At 37.6% G+C, this 24,385-nt stretch overlaps 1 long non-coding RNA gene across 1 annotated transcript in view; it reads left to right on the top strand.

Moving 5' to 3' along the window:
- Window positions 1-23,198, top strand: part of LOC138938920 (uncharacterized) — a 97,339-nt gene extending 74,141 nt beyond the window's left edge. The window contains exons 4-5 of the long non-coding RNA XR_011447775.1: window positions 22,349-22,665; window positions 22,746-23,198. This is a non-coding gene — a long non-coding RNA (uncharacterized lncRNA). The remainder of the gene's footprint in view (window positions 1-22,348; window positions 22,666-22,745) is intronic.
- Window positions 23,199-24,385: the final 1,187 nt, after the last annotated feature.

Below are 24,385 nucleotides of genomic sequence, written 5' to 3' on the forward strand. Positions count from 1 at the left end.
AGTTCATGAAGCTTCTATATATATATAAATTATATACAGGATGCAGCATTTAAATTGATACATCTAAATATTATAAAAATAAAGCATTTTATAAAAAAAATATTTCAGACAAAAGTATTATGATAAGATTACTGAAAAAATTTTGTTACAAAATATTTTGTTTTTACGATACTTAGATGTCAATTTATTTACGTCACTCTGCATATATTATATAGCAGCACGTCTAGACGCCGCTTGCATAAGTTTTACGATGGCGTTGTCCCTTATTCCCCGGGTCCAATGAGGGATTATTAAAGAAAGGCGCTCCTAGTGGGCTGCGTAATAAATCAATTAGCTTAAATAAGGAGGCCCCCCGCTCGCGCGTAGATGGGGAGCGGCGACAACGTCGCGTCCCGTGAAATAACGCTGCTCTTTACGCTCTCGCGGTCCATTATTATGGGTCGCACGAGATCGCGAGCGAGAACCGATCGACGTCGATTGCGCCGATAAATTAATTGCGCGCGATCGATTAATTAAAATGCCTACGCACCCGCCAACGTGATCCCGATGCCGAGCGACGCGGGGGATTTCGATATCGTTCGCCCGGGTGTGATTCGTCGGCGGTAAATAACGAAAACCTTCAAGTTGTGTCGCGGTTACCGTTAACCGCGAACGGTTAACGTCGATACGCGCGTTGCTCTCGCGTTATTTCAATCAATGGAGCGCCGCGATATCGATTTTCTACAACAGTCATTCTGTTCCGATCATCGCGCTCGGCCCCGCAGCGATTTGTCGGCGAATGGATCGACTAGATAGCGGGGCGATTTATACTCGCTTGTGCTGCGAAAAGCGAAACGAACCTCGCGAGCATAATGAGAGCGGCTGACAATGAGTGCGTTTACGCACATTCGACGAATATCGCTCTGTCCGGTGATAGTCGAGAATTATCCGTTGCATAATACACGCAGCATCCCGTTGCAGGATGCCTGCTTGGATTCTGGATGCGAGAGTTGTTGATGAATGAATTAACATACTAATTACATACCTCGGAGAGTACGCGATTACGTGGCTTTGATAACTTTGCAACAATGCGCTGCACGATTTCCTAGCTTTGGTAGCTTTGCAACAATGCGAATCTTTCGTAACTATGCTAAATAAATTGTGACGCTTTTGTGTTCCTTCAACATGTGTTTGTATTTCCATTTTATACAATTTGATAGAATATAAATTCAATTGAATAAAACAGATATTTTTAATCTTTCTTTAAAATATAATTCGTATTTTTTGACATGCATATTTTTTAGGTATTAAAATAAAATAAAATAAATATACATTTCCGTATCGATCGCTATTGTTGGGATTGGAAAGAATGTAAAAATATGTTGTTTAAATGACTGTATATACGTTAACTTAAGGGAACCCAATTAAAGCTGCGATGATTAGTAAACTATGTTACTCTACTCTTGTTTGTTCGAAAATTTTTAATTCGACACTCGAACGCGATTTTTGTTGTACGTTTTATTGACAAATTGGATACGAAAATCGTGAACGAAAGAGAAAGAAAAAAAAAAGAAAGAAAGAAAATTAATGCGATCCATAAACCGGTCTCGGCTTGTTTATCGTGCCATCGATTTTGCTCAAACATCCAATTGATCAGAAAATAGCCCAGGAAATACGTTTCTCAATTATCTCAGCAGCGGAAGCTATATTTCCAGATTGCTTATACGCAGACTTACAATTATTCGCGCTCGATTGTATTATCTTATCAAGACGAATAACTCTTTTTTTTTTATATCATATATAATCCTGTTGGTTATAATATTCTTTCTTATTTATTAGAAGTTTGTATTTCTAATTAAAGGAGAATTAATTACAACTTTTTCTAATTATTTTGAAATGATGCAGATTATTTGAATCCGAAGGACCATCTGTAGAATCGCGATTTGGATTTAGGGATATACAATATATTTACTTCTTCACTCGCAATGTAGTAAAATTCGTCACATAAACGTTCGTCCCGATTTGCTACCCAAGCCGGCTTAACCATATAATATGTTATATCTTGCATCTGGCATTTTTCTTGCCGGTCATGTCTCGAGACAACTTTCCTCTCGGTGATTTCAGAAAACCATTTTTCGGAACAGCACTGTCCGATCGTTATCGTTCCAGCTACGGCGGAAAGTGCCACGGTGTCGAGCCAGTCTTAAGATCCCATTCGTCTCCCCGGGACTCATCTCACTCGACCTCACCTTCGCGAAAGCTCGTTTATACGGCAAGTAACTCCGGCTGCGGTGGTTGCTCCTGCCTAGCAGAGACGCTTTCAAATTCGAGCCCGGTGCGAGGTCTCTGCCCCCGAGCCTAATCCGTTCTCCCACCTTCCCTATGGAGCGATACCCGTGTAGTGATAGCTCGCCGACCATTGCATCACACAAACTATGAAAATTAATATAGATTAAATCGAAAAAAAAAAAAAGTATTTTTCGAATACTTTTTACATTTGAAATTTTTATAGCTGCTTTCATGTTTGTTTATTTTTTTTTTTTTTAATATATATGTGAATCTATATTAATCTTGCTTGAAACTTTCAATCAAATCAAATAAAGAAGATTGTACAATTATTGTCAATATGATGTATCTTGAAAATTCTTAAATTCTCTTTTTATAAAGCTATTAAATATTATATATCTTTTAAGTTCATTTTATAATAGTATGTCTTATCAATGTCTATATATTATTTTTTTTTTTTTTGCTAACAAAGTTTGTGATTAAAGAGATGTCGAGTAATTTCGGAATATTCATATTCACATGTCGATATTTATTCTCGTGAAGGATTACTAACTGTTCGAAACCTACCACGCGAGACTATCGATGCCATCACTACCCTTGTGTTTTACCCTTCTGCGAAGGGAGCGTACTTCCGTCTAATCTGGAAAGCCCTGTAACCCGGACTAATGGACCACGCGGGAGAGATCAATTTGTGTTACCTTCGCGCGAATTATTTTTCCGCCACATACGACTGTCCGCGCGTTTCCCATCGTGTGTGTACGCACGATATTATTGACGCGGACGCTAAAAAATAAACGAAAAAAATGCGACGTTTACGTCAGAGCCCTGGCTTTATGCTGTGTACGATTTTGCTTCTTTTTATTGAATCCTTTTAAACATTTATAATTTATCAATGATATATTGATATTTGGATAAAACCTTTATAATATTCGACTATATATAATTACTTAGATCATATAATATTTTTTTTGGTAATTAAAATTATCTCTGTATCTTATAAAAGTATTTGACATATAAATAGAAAGAGAAAATCATATAAGGATTAATATTTTTCAGCTTTCAAAATTTGCCGTTTACATCGAGGTATTGCTCGTGGTGCGCGCAAATTGAAAACCTCGTTGACGCGAATTGAAAATCTCGTCGACGCAAATTTTCGCCAGCGACCCCAACCAAATCGGGATGCAAATGGCTAACCTTTACGATAACTGTTCTACCGCATATAAATTTGAATACTCCCAAAAAACTGCAAAGTTGGACTCTAAACGGGAATTAAGTTCCTACACGGTTTTCTCCCTGCACAGTTAAACGCGGAATATAACAAAGTTTAAAACATGAAAAACGATTATAATCGTTTATCCATTATTTTTTTATGAAATATAGATGTTTTTTCTTTTTCTTTTTTTTTTTTGCACGAGTTCAATTTGCGTGAATCTAGCTTTATACGATATTTCTCGCAACGCGTTAATAACATAAATCGAGAATAACACATGTCAAACGTTCTGTTGATGTAAAGCTAGAGTACGCGATTTCACAGCGAGTTTCAACATTGAAAAGTTATTTGTTTATTGTATAATCCGATATTGTGCGAAATATCTCTCCAGTACGAGAGAAAGCATGGTAATTTCTGAGGAGAAAGCTTTCTATAAAATTTTTAGATTTCTACGAATAGCCTCTAGAAATCATGTTAATAAGTCAAATTGGGAATTACAAGTATTGAATTGTATTCATGTAGAACCGATTACGATAACGTCGCGTAATCAGGATCTTATTGGAAACTAAACGTGTACGCGCTGGTCATTAAATTAAAGAATTTATTGATCGAAACATTGAACATCGCAATAACACGTCGAATCGGTGAGTTTCTTTTTTTCCGCCATTGCATCCCATGCAGACACACAAAAACATACACAAACGCACACACACAGCAACAATCGGACTTTGGCCATTTTGAAGTTTAAATACATCGAAATCGAATATAGGAACCAGTCGCGTTTTTATTACCCGTATTTCCCGGATAATGATCGCACGCATGTATCCCGCGTTGTAGAAAATCGAACTGCGCATTTATATTGACCACGCGAAAAGCCCCTGGATTATAAACTGTGCGATGTAAAAACCCAATATTGAAATTAAATAACCGAACTTGTGCGCTCGTATACGCACTGTGTTGCACTAGTTCATCTGGCAAATTATCACCATTATTTATATATATTATGTAATATTCGATAATAATATTCTATCACGCGGGATATATAATTTCACGTACAAATAAATCTCATTTTATTTACGGCTTCGTTGTAACACAATTTTCATATTACATCGCGTGACCCCTAACGAACCTGTTTTTATAAATATGTAAAATTATAAAATATTATATATATTATACATAATATAATTCAGTTTAATAAACATTTCTCATAATTTGTATATTTTTACCGATTTTTCTAGCATTTCCCGATAGTGGAAGCACGATTCAATTTGATGCCTTATTCATATCCGGTATTTTCTTTTTTCTCTTTTTTTTATATGTATATGTACAGTGTACCTTTCTCAAGAAAGTCTCTAGGTTCTATATTTTCCTTTGTTTATGTATGTGCGTGCGGGTGAAAAATTCACGTCAATCTATACATAGTGACAGAGTAATGGCGGTGCTTCCGCTAAAATGTTATTTGAACGACAAAGTGGTTTGGCTGCACGGCCTGCGGGGTGTTATATTATACACATTTACACGTTTACACAGGGAACGGGGCACCCCCGCGTTTGTTTTACAACGTGGCCGCGTGTCGCGGCGTCCTACCGAGCGTGAACGTGCCCCTTCCCCCCCCCCCCTTGTACATGCGCGCGTGCATGTGTGCACGCGTGTCGTACGACGGTCACGTACGTGTGTGCACGAATATAGGCGTTCGTGTATATTGTACGTGCGCTTTAAACATATATACATATCGCCATGTTAGCATATACGGGCTTCTCGCGCATTCTTCATTCTTTTTGCACAGATTCTTGGATCAGTTTCATTGAAACGATGTAAAAAGTGTGAAATTTTGTCGAGTGAAAAATGAGAATAAAACCTGATATAATTCTAAGCGGGTTTTCCGATAAAGAATGTTGTCTCCGATAATTAATTATGATAAATTATTATAGAGAAGGGACGCGCAATGTCGAAGATAATTTTTGCTAAGAAAACGCCATTGATCGTAAAATCTGTCGTTAAGAGCGTAGGGTGGGGTTCCGGAACATTCTATGGACACACGTAGGCGCCGTTTTGTATGCGTATATGTATATACCATACTTCGATGTTTCGTATGCGTGTGTATATGAGCTAAACAATATACACGGTGGGTTTGTCGAGGCTGGTTCGCCGGATTCGGCAAGCTTGGTAAGCAGCGCAGCGTGTACGTGTCTAGACGAGGGCACGGAGGTTAATAGTAGTGGAAATACCGACGCGATGTAACATGGGGGTTTCGGGGAGTGGCTTGGTGATAGCGGTTATTGAATTATTAATTAAGCCGGTTAATTGATAAACGATAGATCGCAAGTCCCAGTAGTCAGCCAGCCACAGTCGGGCAGAGCTATACGTATATATTACATTCTACTCGTTTCTACTACCTACTGCAACCACCATGGCAATCACGTCTCTCTCGTATCCTTTACACACCTCTGGTCTTGTGTAACCGTTGAGCCAAGCTTGGCATGAAAGACGACGACGGCGTCTTTATAAGCTTGACATCGTAATTTTGTTCGACGCCGGTCTTTTAAAGGGGCAATATAATATATTACGTCTACTCTCGATATATTGTCGCGACTATTATAATTGAACAGAATGGATGTAATATAAACATCAGTTTTAATCAATTTATTATATTTATTAGAGCTCGATATAACCGATTAAAAAAGAAAAAGATACATAGTAATAACTTGGAAAACCCCCAAAAAAATAAAAAAAGAAATTTAATGATATATTTATAAAAATATATATCCTATTTCTTTCTTTATCTGAGATATATATCAATAAAATTGATAAAAATAAAGAAAAGGTCAAATTTTTAAAGAAAATAAAAGATATATATATATATATATATATATATATATATATATATCTGTGTGTATGTGTTAATAACTATCAGAATTTTCGTTATATATTATAATATATATATATAATATTTCCAGCAATAAAACCATTAATCGCTCCCCATCGAAGAAAACAGGATAGACGTGCAACAAATCAAAAAAATCTGTTGATATTCCAACGGAAAAAGAACTATAAAAATTTGGAACGTTGCCGGGAGTGATACGACTAAATGGTAAGAGAAAAGCATGCCTGGAGAAATGGAGAAATGGGACTCGAGAATCAAATTACGCGATTATGGATCGTAAAATAAATAGACGAATGAATATTCATTCTATCCACGATCTTTCCTTTTTGTCATCTGTCTATTGCTTCTCCTTTCTCTTTCTCCCTTTCCCTCCCCCCTCCCTCTCTCTCTCTCTTTCTCATGCATATGCACTCACATCCATTTCGTTTTATGCACATTCGCGAATATGGATACGTGAGATTTCATTTTTTAGAATTAGAATTGTCTCTGGTTGCTTTGCATTGACGATGCACATATAGCTGACGAGAGAAAAGAATTACGGATAGTCGCACATTTTCAACGGTGAGTTTCAAACAACTAACGAATGAAAGATATGAGAGCTACGAAAATATAAAAATGCAATCGGCGAAATGTACGCAATGAAATTCGCCTTTCACTAGATGGTCTGTTCATATCCTGACGGCGAATTATTTGAAATATTCAGAGAATTGATGTTTTTAATCAAAAATTTGACAAAAATTTTAAGTATAAGTAATCTTCCAATTTGTTTATTTAAAAAGCGCAATAATTCCATTGCGTCCAACGGTATTGCTTAATTTCTGATCGTCTCATTTATAATTAATATTTCCTTTATTCCGCAATTATGAACCTTAATGTCGTTTTACCGTCTAATAAAAAGTCTCCGCGTTCAATTATAACGATTAATTCTTCCTTGACAATCTTTCTTACTCCTGATATGTATTTATTCTACGGTGAAGAGGGCGAGCATCTGTGATAGAAGAGGAATGTCGCACGATCCTGCGAAAGGAGCGACTGCGTAACGGAGGACATCGGGTCAGAACCGGGACGAAAACTATAATCGAATCTCTATTGTCGAAACCGTCTAGCTGGGAGACTCTTTTCCGGTCGCGCAGTTCAATGCATTTTTTTTTTTTTTTTTTTTTTTTTAACCCACCGCCAAGTTCGGAATGAGAACTCTGTTTTCAAAACCTATTCTATCTCTCTTTCTGCAAAAGTTACGTAGTTATTCCATGATTGAGTTAGCAGAGTTTTTCGAATGGGGGGAATCTTTTCATTTCGATGACTATGCTTCCGGATAGATTGACATTTTCTGTCTTTTATGGCATTGTTCGAAATTAACTGTTTCTAGGGACGAAATGTAAAATGGAAATAAGAACTCAATAACTGATTTATATATATATATATATGTATGTACACATTTCATTTTTGCATCGTCTTATTGAAGCGTTACCAATAAATATTATTGTTCATGATGTTCCCTTTTGATTTCTATTGATTGCCCAGGTTACTATTTTATTTGTTTCCTTCTTAATTGATTATACTTCCCTATGAGCGAACAAATCGAGATGACACTTTTTTCCAATCGTCTCTCGGACAATCATCGAGTTTCTGTTTCATGCAAATGTAATCAAAGGATTTATTACTTTCGGCAATTATTTTCCGCTTATACAGAATTGCTCGTTGAATACAAATTGTTTTTTCGCGTGTCCTCTGCAGACAAACGTAATAATTACGAATATTTCCTTATTCATCCGTATAATATATAAACACCGATAACATATTACGAAACTAATACGAAATTATTCTCATGAATGGGAATTTCGTACGGTAAATAAAATTCATAATAACCATGATAAGAGTCCTCTCTCTCTCTCTCTCTCTCTCTTTGCAACTCGCGCACGTAATCCAAAGTTCCATGTTTTTTTGTCGCTCCTACCCATCATCGATCTATCTGTCCCTCGCATTGTCGTTCCCCTGCTGTAGGCATCCCGCGGGAAATTTTAAACTCAGCCTTCCGTTGTCCGAGCGAGAGAAAGAAAGAGAGATAAATCGAGAGAGATAGAGAGAAAACGAGGAGAGAGATCGTATCGTAGGGACGGAAAATAAGGTAGGGACAAAACGGAGGAGTGTCTTCGGTTTCGTTGCCTGCATACTGATAAGCCGTCGATATCGCCGCCAGAAATTTTTGTCCTCCCTCGCGACGATAATACTCCTGTTCCAAAAGTAACGACCACCGCGAAGACAGTACGCCAAATTGAACTGTCGCTATTTCGTATGCCAATCGTAACAACTGTTGTTGTTGTTTTCCCGCTAGCGGAAAAACCTAGCTTCGGTTCTTTTCCTTAGCATGGTATCGAAGCATTCTTTGCAGAAATAAATCGCAATTGCTTCAATGACAACGCGAATCGATGTTTAATTTAAATATTTAATTAAAATATAGATTTAAATGTAAATTAAAATATAGAATTCTCTCCTTGGATCTCTAATACATAACTTTTATAATATACCATAGTTATATATTTATAACACATGATATTGTTAAATGTTAAATTATAAAAATATTATAGAATTTTTGATTAAAATATCAATTCTAATGTCATATTTTTATTTTTATTATAATATTTTTCGGTTGAGCATTGATTGAGAGAGAAAGGGATTCGCGACGAGCGTGCGGCGGTCTCGAGGATGACAGGAAAAAATTTAGCGACTCATTTCGGGAGATAGAATGTCGACAGAATCTACTTCGGCAAACATCGCCGACCGAATACAGGCCGAAATATCGCGGCACGTGTTGCCTTGAAAAATTAATCGACTCCCTCGGGATCGGCTTCTGCCCATCCTCTCGTCGCCATCGTTCCGCCGACCCTTTCGGTCTAGAGGACGAAGTTACCCCGTAAATTCGAACAAACGCGACGTATCGTCCTGCCGGGGCATGAAAATTAATGACAGGGGCTTGACAGGAGGTGGTACCTCCGGTCCGTACCGTACGAAGGTGGATGAGGATGAATCGGGGCGCGGCGATGCAGGCAATAATAATGCATACAGACACGCGATAATCCGTGGAAGGCCTTTCTTCCTCTCGTTAAGGCGCTACTCCAAGGCGCGTCGGTCATATTATATCTACGTAACTGCCGTGACAAGGGTCGTTTTACGTCTTATACTTTTATACACTCTTTTCTCCCTCGATAAGAACACGATTGTTGCTCTAAGCGCAGAGAAAACACAAAGTCAACATTTTGCAATGCGTCCTATTCCGCTAGTGGGATACACACTTGCAAAGTTTCTTTTATATCAGAAATGTCAACTTGTAATGTGATCTGTCAATTACTGTGCTACTAAAATGCAGTGACTTACGTAATAGACGAAATGTTTTTAAAACATTTTGTGTGTGGGAAATTATTTAAATGTGTATTATTTTTTTTAAAATGTGTGTTATTTTTTTGTTTTCTTTTAATAACATAAAAATTATAAACATTTATTTTCTTCTCTTATATACTTTTCTGGGTTTTTTCCTCTTTCTCTCTCTCTCTCTCTCTCTCTCTCTCTCTCTCTCTTATCACATTAAACAAAATTTTTTAAAGTTTTTAAAATATTTGATCAATTTTACAAGTAACCGTAAATGTGAATTATTTTTTCGCTTTTGCGGATTTTATAGTGATTATTTCTTTTTATTAAAAAAAATGTTTTTTTCAAAATAGATAAAACTAACGTTTTGTTAGTTTCATATAAAAATTATTTATATAAAAGCCCAACTAAAAATTCTTAGGAAAGTAAAAATTTATATATATTATTGTTTCGTAAAATTTTTCTTGCACAGTTACGCGTAGTAAATTTAACAATCTTTCTATAAATTTACAATAGAATAATTACACAGGATTTATATGCACGACATTATTACTCTATTTATTGGAAAGACGATTGTAAAAATAATAATTTCGGAAATGCACCGACAAGCCCGAATAATCCTTGCAAAATGAACGCATAGTAGAAAAACCCGGCCTTGCAATGGTATCAAAGACCAGGTCGACGTTAGCGTGGCAGGAAACATACGAAGTACTTTATGTCGCGTGAAAAAAAATTGCGTTACGCGCGTTTGTATGTGTGCAATTCAATAATAGAGCTACTACAAGAGTGTCATATGTAATTGTGCGTATGTCGAGAAGTAACGTAGTAGCTCGTACGTATAAATTATGTAACGATCTGCGACTACACGATATGCGAACTGCCCGTGCAAGTCTGACAATGTGTCAGAAAGATAGATAGATAGATAGATTTATTTTTAAGATTTATTAGTGATCATTTTTAGAGAGAAAAAAAGAGAGAAAGCGAGGGAAGAGAAGAGGAAGAGAGAAAAGAGAAAATGGTCATGTTTATAACAATAATAATAATAATAATAATAATAATAATAATATACTTATCGCTTTAATACGTACGTTTCAGTTGCGTTTCGAATAAAAGCGCCATTACGTATTTATCGATAATATTCAACATTAGCTCGATGACATATGTAGTAGTACGTAAAATGGTTGTTTGATCATTCGTATATTTTGAAAAATGGAAGGAAACATAAAACAGATAGTAGCGTATAATGTTTATTTCGCGCTGTCTCGCGATCCTTCATGCCATATACCCCTTCAAGAAGAGAGAGGAAGAAAAGAGTGAGTTAAATATTTAAAAATACTCGTGTTAGCTCTTCGTATATATCACTGCATTAATTATGCATCAGATGCTGTATCCGCGTATACAGTTTCTGAAAAGTGCTCTTAACAAACCCCATTACGGTGAACAGCGTTGATACGCGCACGCGAGCGCGCGTTCGTGAACGGAGAAGACATCGGGTCCGACGTTGTCCGAACAATTACATCTCTTCATGATTAATTCAACGCGTCGCGCGGAAAATTCGCGCCGGATTATGAAATCAAACGGGAGGAGTCTTTACTTATGGATGCCGAGGCGTGATCGAAGCGCACCCATCGTGATCGCGCGTATGGATGCGGAACGGCATTCTATTATTATCCGGAGGACGTGTGGAGCAAAAAAGAGGTACGCAAGATGAAAAAGGGCGAACGTGAGAGCGGCAAATCGCGATGTGCCGTAGAACGAGTAAAGATTAGGAATGCCGCGATGGCCATTGCCAATCACTCGGAAGCCGCCGCCCGCATAGCAATTTCCTGTGGGTTCTGCAGGACCTTACCCAATCCTTGAATATATCCTCGGTGTGAGGATTTTCGGGTCTCACACTACCCGGATAATCAACCGGAGACGCCGGACTCTTCCCACACGAAAGCGTTCCCTCGTTCCGTAACCGGGCGTCTCGTTTCCTTTGCAGATTCGCGCACTTGGATCGGAAACAAACCCGGAATGTGCTCCTCGCGTCCCGTGCCATGTTTCTCTGTCGCGGCTAATTGCGGAATCGGTCTCGTAATTTGTATACATAAATATTTCATATATACATATGGATGATCGAGTGGCAAAGTGGGCGGCAAGGTAATATTCGTATTTAATGCATTTAAATTAACAGGGAATATTTAACGAGCGAATGCAATTAATAGCCGAGCGTAGGGCGGCTTACACGCGCACCTCCAGTTTTGCGCAACCGCAAATATACATACGATTATTAATGCCATGTTAATATTCGCGATATAGCGCATCAACCAGGATCATAGAAATTAGATAAAGAAGCTGTCGGATTAGCTCCATGTATATAAGTATTATCGGATCTTACTGAATATCACTGTATTTTATAGTTTACATCTTGAAGTGAAAAAATGTCTGTGAAGGAATGTCATACATAAACAGAAAATAATTAAGGCTTAATAATTAAATATAAAATAATGTGTAATAAAGATAAAGTATAAAATAGATTAGCATAGTGTAATAGCAAAATATAATGGAGAGAAAGAGAGAGAGAGAGAGAGAGAGAGAGAGAGAGAGAGAGAGAGAGAGAGAGAGATGTATACCTACATAATACTTAATAATTTTTTTATCATAGATACACATCGAGTAATAAATATACAGGGTGTTTCAAAATTAGATCGACAAACTTCAGTTGGTTATAAAGGACCAAAATAAGCCAACAAACCCGTATCTGCATATAAGCCGTTTTGGCATTCGAGAATCAAAGAATAACAAGGGTAAAAATCTGTGAAAAAAAATTATTTTTTCAAAATTTTATTAATGTGGTTAAATAGAGGTGTTTTCATCGTGAAACTTTTGTATAAAACATTTTTTGACATCTCGAATAATTTTCGAGAAAGTAAAAAGGCCGTTCTACATATGAGGAATGATTTCACCCCTTAGAATTGTTTTTGGGTCACATAACTGGAAATTTCTAAATTCATCTATTTACCCCCCTTCCCCACACGAGTGTAAAATTTCATCAGAATTTTCGAGTTTGCGAGGCTCCCTTGTTAATCTTTGATTTTCTAATGCCAAAATGACTCATTTGCGGATTTATTGACAAAATTGACTTGTTTTAGTATCCTTTATATATAATTATCTGAAGTTTGTCGGTCTAATTCTGGGGGACACTTTGTATATATATATATATATACATATTATATAATTTATTTACGATGTACACGCGCGCTGTAGTAAAGTACCACACATTACGACGTTATTTTCGCAATATCATAAGCTTCGGTCGCGATCTTTTAACGCGTGGCGCGTCGCGTCTTTTCGAAGCAAATAGTCACTTATAGTTTCCGTCGGCGTTCTATATCTTGCCTGCGACCTCCTTTCTCCGAGCCATGAAAGCTATACTCGGCGATGCTGCGAAGGTCCCATGGAGGGTCGCTCAATCATTCATAAAATGCACGTTTTAGAGAGATCTTTCCTCCCGGAGCTTAAATATTCAACGAGCCATTCCTACCACCCTCTCCCGGCCCGATCCCCGGTGGACTTCGTTTCTCTCCGCGAGTTCCACCGAGTCAACCACCCCCGATACCAATCCCATCGTTGTCGGCCAATCGTCAACCCTCCTTTTCACGCCCATACCTCGCCTCCCTCAGTTCAAAGTCCTTAGTCTAGCCGGGCGCGATACGTCGTGCCTTTACTCTTTTGCTAGTTTACGAGCCAGCTCGCTCGATCGATCCACGAATCGCGCGGGCGAAATCCTCTTCGCCAAATCTCGGCGAGAGTTTTGCGAATGCACTCGACCTGTTGTTTGCTCCCGCCACACGATCAAATGCGCTGTAAAAATAATATACCGGAAAGATTTATGAAACTAATATGACCTCTGCCACGCGTTTGAGTAGCTATAAAATTTTAAAACGCCTGTTCAGAGATTTTCTCTTGACAACGTCTGCATTACAGAGTTAAAAGAAAATAATCTGTACGCTTTTGAACAAACAAGATATAAGCGAAATATTAAAACAACGATTTTTTTATCTTGCAAGAGAAAGAGAGAGAGAGAGAGAGAGAGAGAGAGAGAGAAATGTTAAAAGCAAGAAGGTAGAATTTTACTCTTCCTTCAAATTGCGAGAAATCAATTCATTTGCTGCTTATATAAATTTTCATCTCTCCTCTCATTATATAAAGTGCATCTCTCGATGCACTGAATCTCGATACAGTTTTTTTTTTTCTCTCTTATTTCGCGACTATTTCGCTCAAAATTTTGTCTTAAATCCTTCGAAAGATAGTAAACCGTGACAGACTTGTAGCGAAGGGTTAAATAGCGGAAAAGAGCGTGAACGTGAAGCGTCAACTTTACAGTAGAATCAGCCGCTGCCTCGGTAAATTGTATACACATAGAGGATGGTGACGTCGAGCGATGCAACGAAGAAGCCAAACCCTGTAATGCGCCTAAAGAGACCAAGAAGCCGCCGGATTAGGTCAAAGCGCAGGTGCGCGAGAGAGAGCCGAGAGCACGTACACGGGATATATACTTGCGAAAGAAAATAGTCACTTTTAGGCAATAAAGTATATTTTTATAATATATCCAGGAGGTTTATACGTACATAAGAGTTATCTTTTTCAATGATGAAGTGTCTGGCAAATTTTGCAGTACAGAATGTAGGCGCAGCATTACGAAAATATATATATATATATATTAATAGTAATATAAATTATTAGAAAAATCATTATAATAGTAAAACTTATTTAACAAATTTATTTCTCTAAAGAAACCGCAAGAATTGTGAGTGATGAATTAAACGCCGACATAGCGTTACATTACATTATCTTTTTAATTCCAAATAATAAAATTAGATATTTTAATTGAGAAAAAAATTTATTAATTTTAATCAAAAAATAATAAGTGTTCTAAGACTAAAGAGATATTCGACAGTTGACTTTGCGGTTATGATTCTTGTTACGAATCAAAAAACGAAGCATAGAGTTGCTTACAAAGGTGACAAAAGCGTTGTTCCATGACATCATTAAAGACCTTCGAAAAAGGAAAATTATTTCGCGATCCAGGACTGTTACGTGCGATAAAGTGAAAGCTAAAGGGTGACGCCTCTCTGTGATCTCGGCTGAAAAGTTGTTGGCAACAGAATTTTACAGAAACGATCTACAATACATTGAATTGTACCCTTTTTTTCTCTCTCCTTTGCTTATTGGTATAATTTTTTATTTTTAACCACATCGTTTGACGAAATAAACGCGGCAGTAATTTGTTGAATTTTGTAATTTATGTTATAATTGAATGACACATATAATTAATTAATAACAATGTAGAGAAAATTAAATTTCAATCGTAAATTATATTTGAAACACAACCTTCAACTTTCAAATATTTAACTTTTTTCGATTATACGCGCGATTTTCAGACGCAGCTGAAAATTCAGATTGATTAATTGTAAAAATTTTTATCTCTGTCGACATTAAAATCTCTAATATTTGGATTGAAAGCATTTTTAATCATGCTTAAAATTACTATGCCTTTGAAAGCTTTTCATTCGGAGAGATTTGAGTGTCAAAAAAAAAAACCAAAATACCGCATATCGATATTTTCCACATATTCTTTCTGAGAATAGTTTCCCTCATTTCGCGTTTAATTCTGTTGATTTTTTTTTTTTAATGAAATAATATTTGTACGTTGGGCGCGACGTGTGGCAAAGAATTATAGAGAAGAGGAAAATATAGATACTTCCTTTTTAAAACTTCATATTTTTATATTGAGCTATAAAATCGTGTATTAACTATATGTTTTACGCTGCTCTATTGTCGTCATATTTTTCTTATATCTGTTGTATAACTACAATAAATGCAAATTTTTAAACGTCTCGCATACGTGATATTGTAACAATAAAAAGATATAATGGAAATGAACACGTGTGTGTATATGTATTTAAGATAACATCATTTACTTTTTGTCAAAAGAATTTTGAGAAAAATTCTTTCCGGAAGGACTGGAAAATATTTGCGATAAAATCAAATAAAGAATCAGATCATACACAGCTTAACGATAATTAAGTTTATATTACGAAAGATTTTTCAAAAAGATGGCAGAGACGGATACCCGGTGCGCGAAGCAAAATTACCGAAGCGTTCGTTAGCTAAAGTAAAGACCGGGGCGAGAAATAAAGTGGGAAGGCGCGAAATTTGTCTATCGACCGGTCGGAAGAGTCGCTCTGTGTAAGGAATTCCACGTAAGGGAGGTGCCATGAGACTTGGATAAGAAGAGAAGGTTGTTTCATCTCAACCCCCATCCCGCTCGTCGTTCCGTCCTTGCCGCGTATAGTTGTTTATATTTAATGTAGCCCATTCGAGATCCGGATGCGCCCCTATCCTGACAGAACTTCTATCCTAGCATCCGACGTCGGCCTCCCAGCGTCTCGTCCACCCCCAATTTCGTTCCCCCGTTTGGACGACCTGACCCGTGAAAAAGCATATCGGCTCGCCTGATCTCCGCCACCGGGGGATTAATTTTTTTCTCCCCTCTTGCCGACGCTTAATTTAGCGTGAATGGCGAACGCGCCCGCGAGCATTTCCCGCCTAGAGAGTCACAAGGAGTGGGCGGGGGGAACTCGAGACTCACCCCGTAAGTAAATTTCATCCCGGCAAATGTTTTGCGTTCCTGAATTCGGTCGGTAATTAAATATACATATGTATGTGTTTACAGAAGCACCTGAAATCTCTCATATTCCTCGTCAATTGAAATGTTTTTCTCCGCTCTTTGACGGCAGTGCGCCGATATACGAAAATGATTTTTTCTCCCGGTTTTTAATTAATACTAATTTGTATCCCGCTGGTTTCCCCCAAGTGTGGAAAAAAGCGCGACAAAGGACGACGACAATTCTGAAATTAAACGGTTTAATTACAACCCTCGCGCCGCAGGGTTTTCGACTTATTCGCCCGGTTTGCTCTCCTCGAGTCGACCGAGAATTACGAGAGGTTTTATACGACACGGCCCAGAACTCGCGCGAGTGCACTAACGAGGCACTGCGCGTTAACGCCGTACTCGCATATATATATATATATATATATATATATATATATATATATATATACATATATACATAACTTAAGTTTCGCCTGTGTCTCGATATCTTGCACTTTTTTTCCCTCGTGATTAGTGCCGTATACAATACGTATCCTTATACGTGTATGCGTTCGCTCACGTGCATAAGTGTGCGACCTTAATAAGAAAGCGTCGCGTTCTCGCTATATATCCGCGATATATATAAGCGATCGAGCGTGTATCTCGATCTTGTACGCGGCTTTTACGAGGATCTTACGAATCTCTCGGGAAGAGAAGAGTAACATATTCTGGACGTAAACGGCGCGAGCGAGGGTCGCACGCTCTGGCTGATCTTTTACGTGTGTGTGTCGCTGTATTTTATATTTTTAAAAGCACCCTCTTATCTGCTCGCTTTTACGTTCAAGAGTCTTGAAAGGTTTCCGTCTATATCTGTTTGATTATTTATTTATATCTATTAAATTATATTCAAAAGAGGGGTAGGGAGGAGACGAAGGTGTAAAATGGATGATCATCGATGATTGATCAGTTTATTTATGATCGATTAATTCATTAGAGAGCCTTACGATATTATTTAGAAACAGAATTAATTGTCTGTTTAAATTATATTTTACTCTTGTATGAATTATAATTACTAGAATAAGAATAAATCTAATAATTATTCATCGTTGTATCTCTTTATGACGATTGTTTACGTTTACGTCAATTGTGCCGGTATCGTAACGTCTTATATTTTGATCAGATTACTACTCTCTATTTCTCGTACGAGCAATGTGAAGTATTTCTTCAAAAAATACCGAAGTGCTGCGGCTACTCTTTTCGGATCATTTATTTACGTTTATTAGAAGCGCGTCTTATACGACTCGGAGATGATTACATCCGCAAACAGCCGCAAGATAGAAGATCTGAAAGCATGATCATTAAAATTTCGCGTCCCAATTCGGCGCGTTAGACTTTAACGACGCGCTTTCACGTGTTCGAAAATATTTTGCATTCATATCTTAAATGTATTCTCGTTGCGGCGGCGATAGTGTTTTCCCTCTTTACGCGCTCGTTGGTTCTAAAAGCCGTTCGCATCAAAAATTCTCCGGGTGCTATTTTTCGTGGTCCTGCCCCTTACACCTCGAGACACGACTACTGAATAATATTTCAACGAACGCTCGCATATATGTTATTACGATCCTAAGAGCGGCAGTCGCGTTTGCCGCAACAAAATATTTGATGACTACGTTACGGCCTGGATGTCGTGAGTTATATAGCCGAAGGAGGAGAGTGGATGCTCTTCGATAGATATTAATATTATCTTAATTAATGTCGTTCTTCCAAGATGATGCAATATATGAGTATACGATAAAAGCCATGGTAAGATCAAAACTGAATTGTTGTAATAGCGCAAGCATGTGACAATTCCTATAATTAGATTCCTTAAACGCAGATAATAAATATTGAATAGAGTTTATTAAATAAAATTATTTTAATATAAAAATAAAAAAAAGATATAAATATAGATGGACTTTGAATGTTTGAACGAAAACGAAAATTTATATTTGTCGAGAGTAAAAACGATAAGTTTCTCCGCGTCAGTTTCACGCACGTCCAGAATAATCTCTTCTATAATGATCTAGCTTCATCCTTTTAATAGCTTCTCAGTTTTTTTTTTTTTTTTTTTAAGCGGTGGCAAAAAGGATATCAGGCGACTGCTCATTCGCCATAAATCTACCCTAAATGATTGCGTGGTATATAACTATCGACTACAAGACACCTTTCAACTTTCAGGTCTCGAGGGGTTGTCGGTGGTGGTTGAGGGAAGAAGGGGGTGGCATGAAGTTCGCGGTGAAAGGTAGGTGCGGAGGTATACGCGGAATATAAGGACTCCGGTTATAAGGATCGCTTAGCACGCGATTGTCTTCCTGTGGAGTGTCTTTAAGGGCTTTAATCATGCAAACTTCGGTGGAAACGCGCGTCGTTAATATTTCGCGATCGCGCCCGCCTTAGCTTTTCAGTCGCTTCGATAACGTTCCATTCGCGCGTCTGCCTATCGGTAACTTTTTAATCAATCATCGCGCGCGCGCTCCATCGCGTGAAACAATCGCCGGTGCCGTTCAACGATGCGATGAGTCATCTAAATAAATGAAGTTTCCCGTTACTAGACGTTAATTTCTTCTCGTAGGAAACGAGAACGTCACTACCGTTCCTGCTCGATTCTGTAATACTTTAGCCCCGTTGCTTGTATATCCTGATTTATTACGAGCGTAAGAGATATTGCGAAAAATCAATAAGCTGGTTACTGAAAGCAATAAGCGACAATCAATTTCAGTGGTGAAAAAAATTATGCCAGTTTTCTTTTTTTAAAGATATATCTTTTTCTATGCGATATTCTATAACAATTTAACGATTAAATCAATATTATAATATCGTGATAATTCAAATATGTTGTAATAATAATTCTCAATAAATATATCTCTAAATATATATATATATTACGACAAAAATGTTAATCATAAATCGAGTCACTGGCGAAAATTCGCTGGCACACCTGCAGCCTTTTTTTCAGACATAAAAAGCAGTGAACGTGCGACGGGGGGTTGATTTCCTATACTGGACGTATCCGCTGGCAAAAATGTTGGAATTTTCCCTCCAAGTGTTTCCACCCTGTCGTCGCTTCGTTCTTTCTCGCTTCGCCGCGCGAGCAAGGACGCATCGTTCATCCTGATCGTCGTGATTCCCTCCCGAGGGGGTTTACGTATGCCGGACGTAGTTCGGCGCCGATTCATCAAAAAGACCACCCATCCGTTTTTCGCTATTTAAGAAAAGTACCGCCAGTCTCTCTCTTATCCTGGTAAAAAGGAGGACGGTGGCAGCATCGTTAGAGGCAGATTCGCCCTTACCAAGGATTAGGATCACGAAACGATCGGGACGCGGAGGAAGACGGGGAACACACCGCTTTACCCTTCCCCTGTGATAGAGGTGTGCTCGAGAGGGCATCCGGAGATTGGAGTTTGCTAGCGAGCCAACTATCGTTTCCCCGCGTCTCGTCCCCGCCGTATCTGCGACGACAGCGACGACGACGACGACGACGAGGACGACGTTGCGGCCGAATTGTCCGCAGAAAATTGTCTGTCGGATGTTAGACGCCCCGCAGCGGAAGTTTCTTGGTAACCGTTACGAAGAAACGTAACATACTCGTGACAATGATGAGTGGACACGTCCAATACGAAGCGCGATTGTGTCTGGAAATATTGTACTTTCTTCATCGTTACCATTCTCACAATGTTGGACATTTACCTAACGTCAGCGGTATAAGATAGAAAAAAATCTGATATCTAAATAAGAATAATGTAATATATGCAAGTTATAATATAAAATAAATAATAATTAAAATTAGAATAGAAAATTTGAGACTAATATAAAAATAGGAGAAGTAAAAACAGAAGAAGCAATTTTATTATTGAATGCGCAAACACATTTATATGGTAGATATATAAATATCGAATTATTTATTTAGGTTTAAAATAGGCGAATGTAGCGATGATTATTGTTAATGGTCATTTATAGCACGATGATCAACCGTGAAAAAGTTGTCGTGATAGTTATAGATGCCCGCGATAAGCTCGTCTCTTCAGAAAGTATATCGATTCTCATCTTTCGCTGCTGACGCGAGGATGTCCGAGAGGAACAATTGTCCAAGAGTAGTCGACGAAACTTCTTTTCCGCCCGGCTATTCCCCATCTCTTCCGTACATATTGTCAGTTTCACTGTCAGTTGCTTGCTGCTTGTAGACTCTGTAATTTCCGGCTGCCACTCGGCCTGTTCTTATTTCCCGTCACGTTCGCCACCCGCGTCGGAGTCCTCTCCGCCACGGCGACGCGCGGTGGTGTTCGTTCGCTTCGTTCTTCAGGTATAATGGAGCCGAGAAACAGATAATTACAAACCTCTGACCATCCCGAGCGTCCAGCCAAGCATCAACTTTTATTTCGTTCTCTGACCCCGTCCGTCGACTCTTCCAAGATATAAAGTGCGGATTCGTATTCATTCGCCGGCTTAGCGTTAATATTTCTTCGTTACCGCGCTCTCGTGTGCTTGCTCGCAGTCAGATGAAAAGCCAAATAAAACGCGGAAATTTGCGAGAGTGAGATTTCCAACCTACACAACACTCCGCGATTTCCTCTTTCGACAAATCCGACCGATTAATCGTAATTTATTCGTCAAAGCCTTCTTCGAAATTAATTTTGCGACTTGTGTTAGGAAAGAAATCTAAAAATAGAAATATTTAAACGATATATGTGTACAGGGTATCCCAGCCTTACCGTACCACATGCTAATAATAGATTCTTGAGATTGGAAATCATTTGGAAATGATTTTTCCTCAGCAAAAAGGAGGATTTTTTGCAAACTAAACTTTATAGAGAGTTAAAACTACATTCTTTAGTTAATTTCAAATAGAATTTAATATAGAGAGAAAATTGTAATTTAAGATTTAGTTACAAAGACACATGATGGAAAAAATTGGAAACTTGCAAAAAATAATGACTTCTCTCGAGCATTTTCGCTGAGGAAAAATCATCTCCAAATAATCTCAAGTATCTGTTATTAGCCGGTGAGATATAGATCTGGAACACCCTATATATTAACATAATTTTTATTTTTGCGATTTTTATAAAAGCTTGAAGTGTGCGGAAAGAAGATGTCATGTCATTAAACTTGTACACGCATTATAATACAAATGGAAAAAATCTTTCGTACAATTTGTACCGCTGCTTAAAAGCATATACGAGTGCAGCTGAAAACTTTCATCGAGCTTAACGGCTATAACGATTTTGAAAATTAAAGTGATTTGCTGCCTCTTCGTGTCTACCGTGCTCCTTACTAGCTTTTTCCTCCTTAGCCGGTACTTTAGGTGTAATAGAGCCGAGAAATAGATAATTATCCTTCTCTCTGACCTATTTCGCGCTTGAACCTTCCGACTTCTCGGCTCCCTCGCTGACTCTTACGATCATCTCCAAGTAGTTCTTTAGCGATGTTAAAAGTACTACTCTGCCATAAAAAGCCTCATATACCTTAAGTATGTCAGAAAGATGAATTATGATATAACATGATTAATTATAATGAATATATCAATTCTTCCGATATTTTCATTAAATATCATTTATTATATCTTTCTTATTCGCAGATCTTAAAATTATCTTTTTAAATTTACTTTTACTTCATTTTTTTCCTCTGATATAATTTTTCCTTTTTATATCTAATGACGTCATGTAAATGAAATCTTAGATTTGATTACGCTGTATAAAGTAGATTTAATTAAATTTCGATCCTAATAGTTATCGCAATATAAAATTCGTTGTATCACTTATATCACAAGAGCTTGATAGAAATTGGTGCTATTTCTCAATGTTTAAAGGATAAATCGCTATATCGTATTGACAGAAACAATCGAATCGCCAGAAATGATTCCGAGGAAGAACACGAAGAAGATATAACCCCGCGGCGCGAGCCATCCCGCATTATACCACCAATGACGTATTCACCCCTTTCTGTTCCACAGATATCTCTACAGGGTGGCACTACCAACATAACTGAGACTCTCCTTCGCAACTCTGATCGACAAAGTTCCTTCTGGCGGTGCCGCGAGCACACGGATGCGAAAGTTAGCACGAAGTCTACCAACATCCCTTCCACCCTCGCGACAGTTCTCTCCTCTCCCTTTCACTCACTGTTTCTCGCTCTTACACCTCATAAACACCATTACATACCGTACACACACACACACAATTTGTTCCCTTCCTTTTCGCAGGCGAAAGTCCTCTCTCGCACTCGTGCGACTCTCGTCATTTTACGATGCCTTAGGAGACGAAGACGCAAGTAAGTTTCACGAAGATAGGCCAACTTTGATAAGATACCGGTTTATCCTGCACAGCCCGATTGATTATCTTTCTCCGCAGGATTTCTACTCGATGGCGGTTACATACGTTCATATTCTTTCGCATGGCTGAACAATGATTTCGCGAAAGTTGGGGAGACTTGAAAAAAGCATCACGTAAAATCGCGATAAATCATCGTGTCAAGTAAGGTATATGTGATTATGAAAGATTAACATATAAATAAAATTCTCGTAAAAAATTGAGATCTTTCCCCCAAATGGAAGATTCAAAATCGTCGAAACTGATATAATTTTGATAAGAGCACTTGATTGAGCCATTAAAGAACGGCAAAATGGTCTCCGTGTTAATTTGACAATTTGACATTTTCATTACGATGATTTGACTGCAGAGTAAATACAAGTTTTACAAATAAAAGTTTAATTCATCGTGATTAGATAGGTTTCAATCATCGTATTTTATCTTTAAAGTTAGATAACATACATACACTCTATTATGTTTTATTTTTATATATTCATTTAGAGAGAGATATTAAAAAAAAAAGACATATTCTTGTAAGATGACAAAGTTCAAGAGCTACTTTAATTCCGATAGATTGAAAAAATTATCTCTTATATAAGTAAATACGACGAGGTCGTATTTTCAACGAGTTCTCAGATAATTTTTGTTTTAAACCACGGCACTTCTCGCGTAAATAACGTCTGATCAAAGTTCGAACGAGATCAAAGCAAGAAGCACGATTCGCACTGATAGTAATGCTGGCGGATGGTCCCTTTTGTACGAGGTCTTATTAGAATCAATTCTCCGCACGAGCAATATTTCTGCGGCGTGCGTTGTGGTACCGCCGCATTAATCATACACATGCGTGCGATTTCCGCGTCGATTTTTTTTTTTTTCCCCGAGGCTTTGGCACTCTCGGAGTACTTAAACCACCGCTTCTCGCCTACTGTCGATACGGTCCATGCATTTTGTACATGCTAGGCCAAGAAAGAAAAGTTCTCTTCTTCACATATACTATATGTGAGGAAACGATAAAATAAAATTAGCGGTAGATGGTCTTAGAAAATACATTAACCCCTATTGCATATCGCAATATATGTAAAATAAAAACATTCTCATTACGTAATATACATATATTGAATATTAAATAGGAATTGTTCTCAAATACTATAAATATATATATGATATAAATACTAAAAATAATATGATTTTATATGCATTCGTAGATAAAAATGGATTGATCGCTTTCGCTGTAACTACATTTTGCATACACGCATACACGCGCGCGCGCGTAGTTTTTATTATTATACTATAAATATACAACAGGCATCTTATTGTACATATATCGGGTATTGGATGCAATCGCTCTTTCGCCGTTACATTACATTTTGTACATACACACAGATTAATTTTTATTATTATACAAATTATATTAATGATACACGAATTATTTGTTAAAGGAAGGAAAACAATATATTATATTGGTAAGTTTAAAATATAAGATGGGTGAAAAACCAAAAAACTTATCTATATAATGCGACTGGAAAAAGGTTCCTTGGGAAATCCGTGGATTTTTAAAAAGTTGTTAATAAATAATTCAACTATGCGGAAATATTGTCTCATTTAATTTATGCTTTTTTCGATACTCACTCAGTACATTTAGTAGAATAGATATATATACAGAAAAAATATATCCGGAAGAT

The sequence above is a fragment of the Polyergus mexicanus genome, unplaced genomic scaffold (assembly GCF_030449975.1).
Source record: "Polyergus mexicanus isolate NDT 795.1 unplaced genomic scaffold, iyPolMexi1.0 SCAF_13, whole genome shotgun sequence".
In the NCBI taxonomy this organism is placed as follows: Eukaryota; Metazoa; Arthropoda; class Insecta; order Hymenoptera; family Formicidae; genus Polyergus; species Polyergus mexicanus.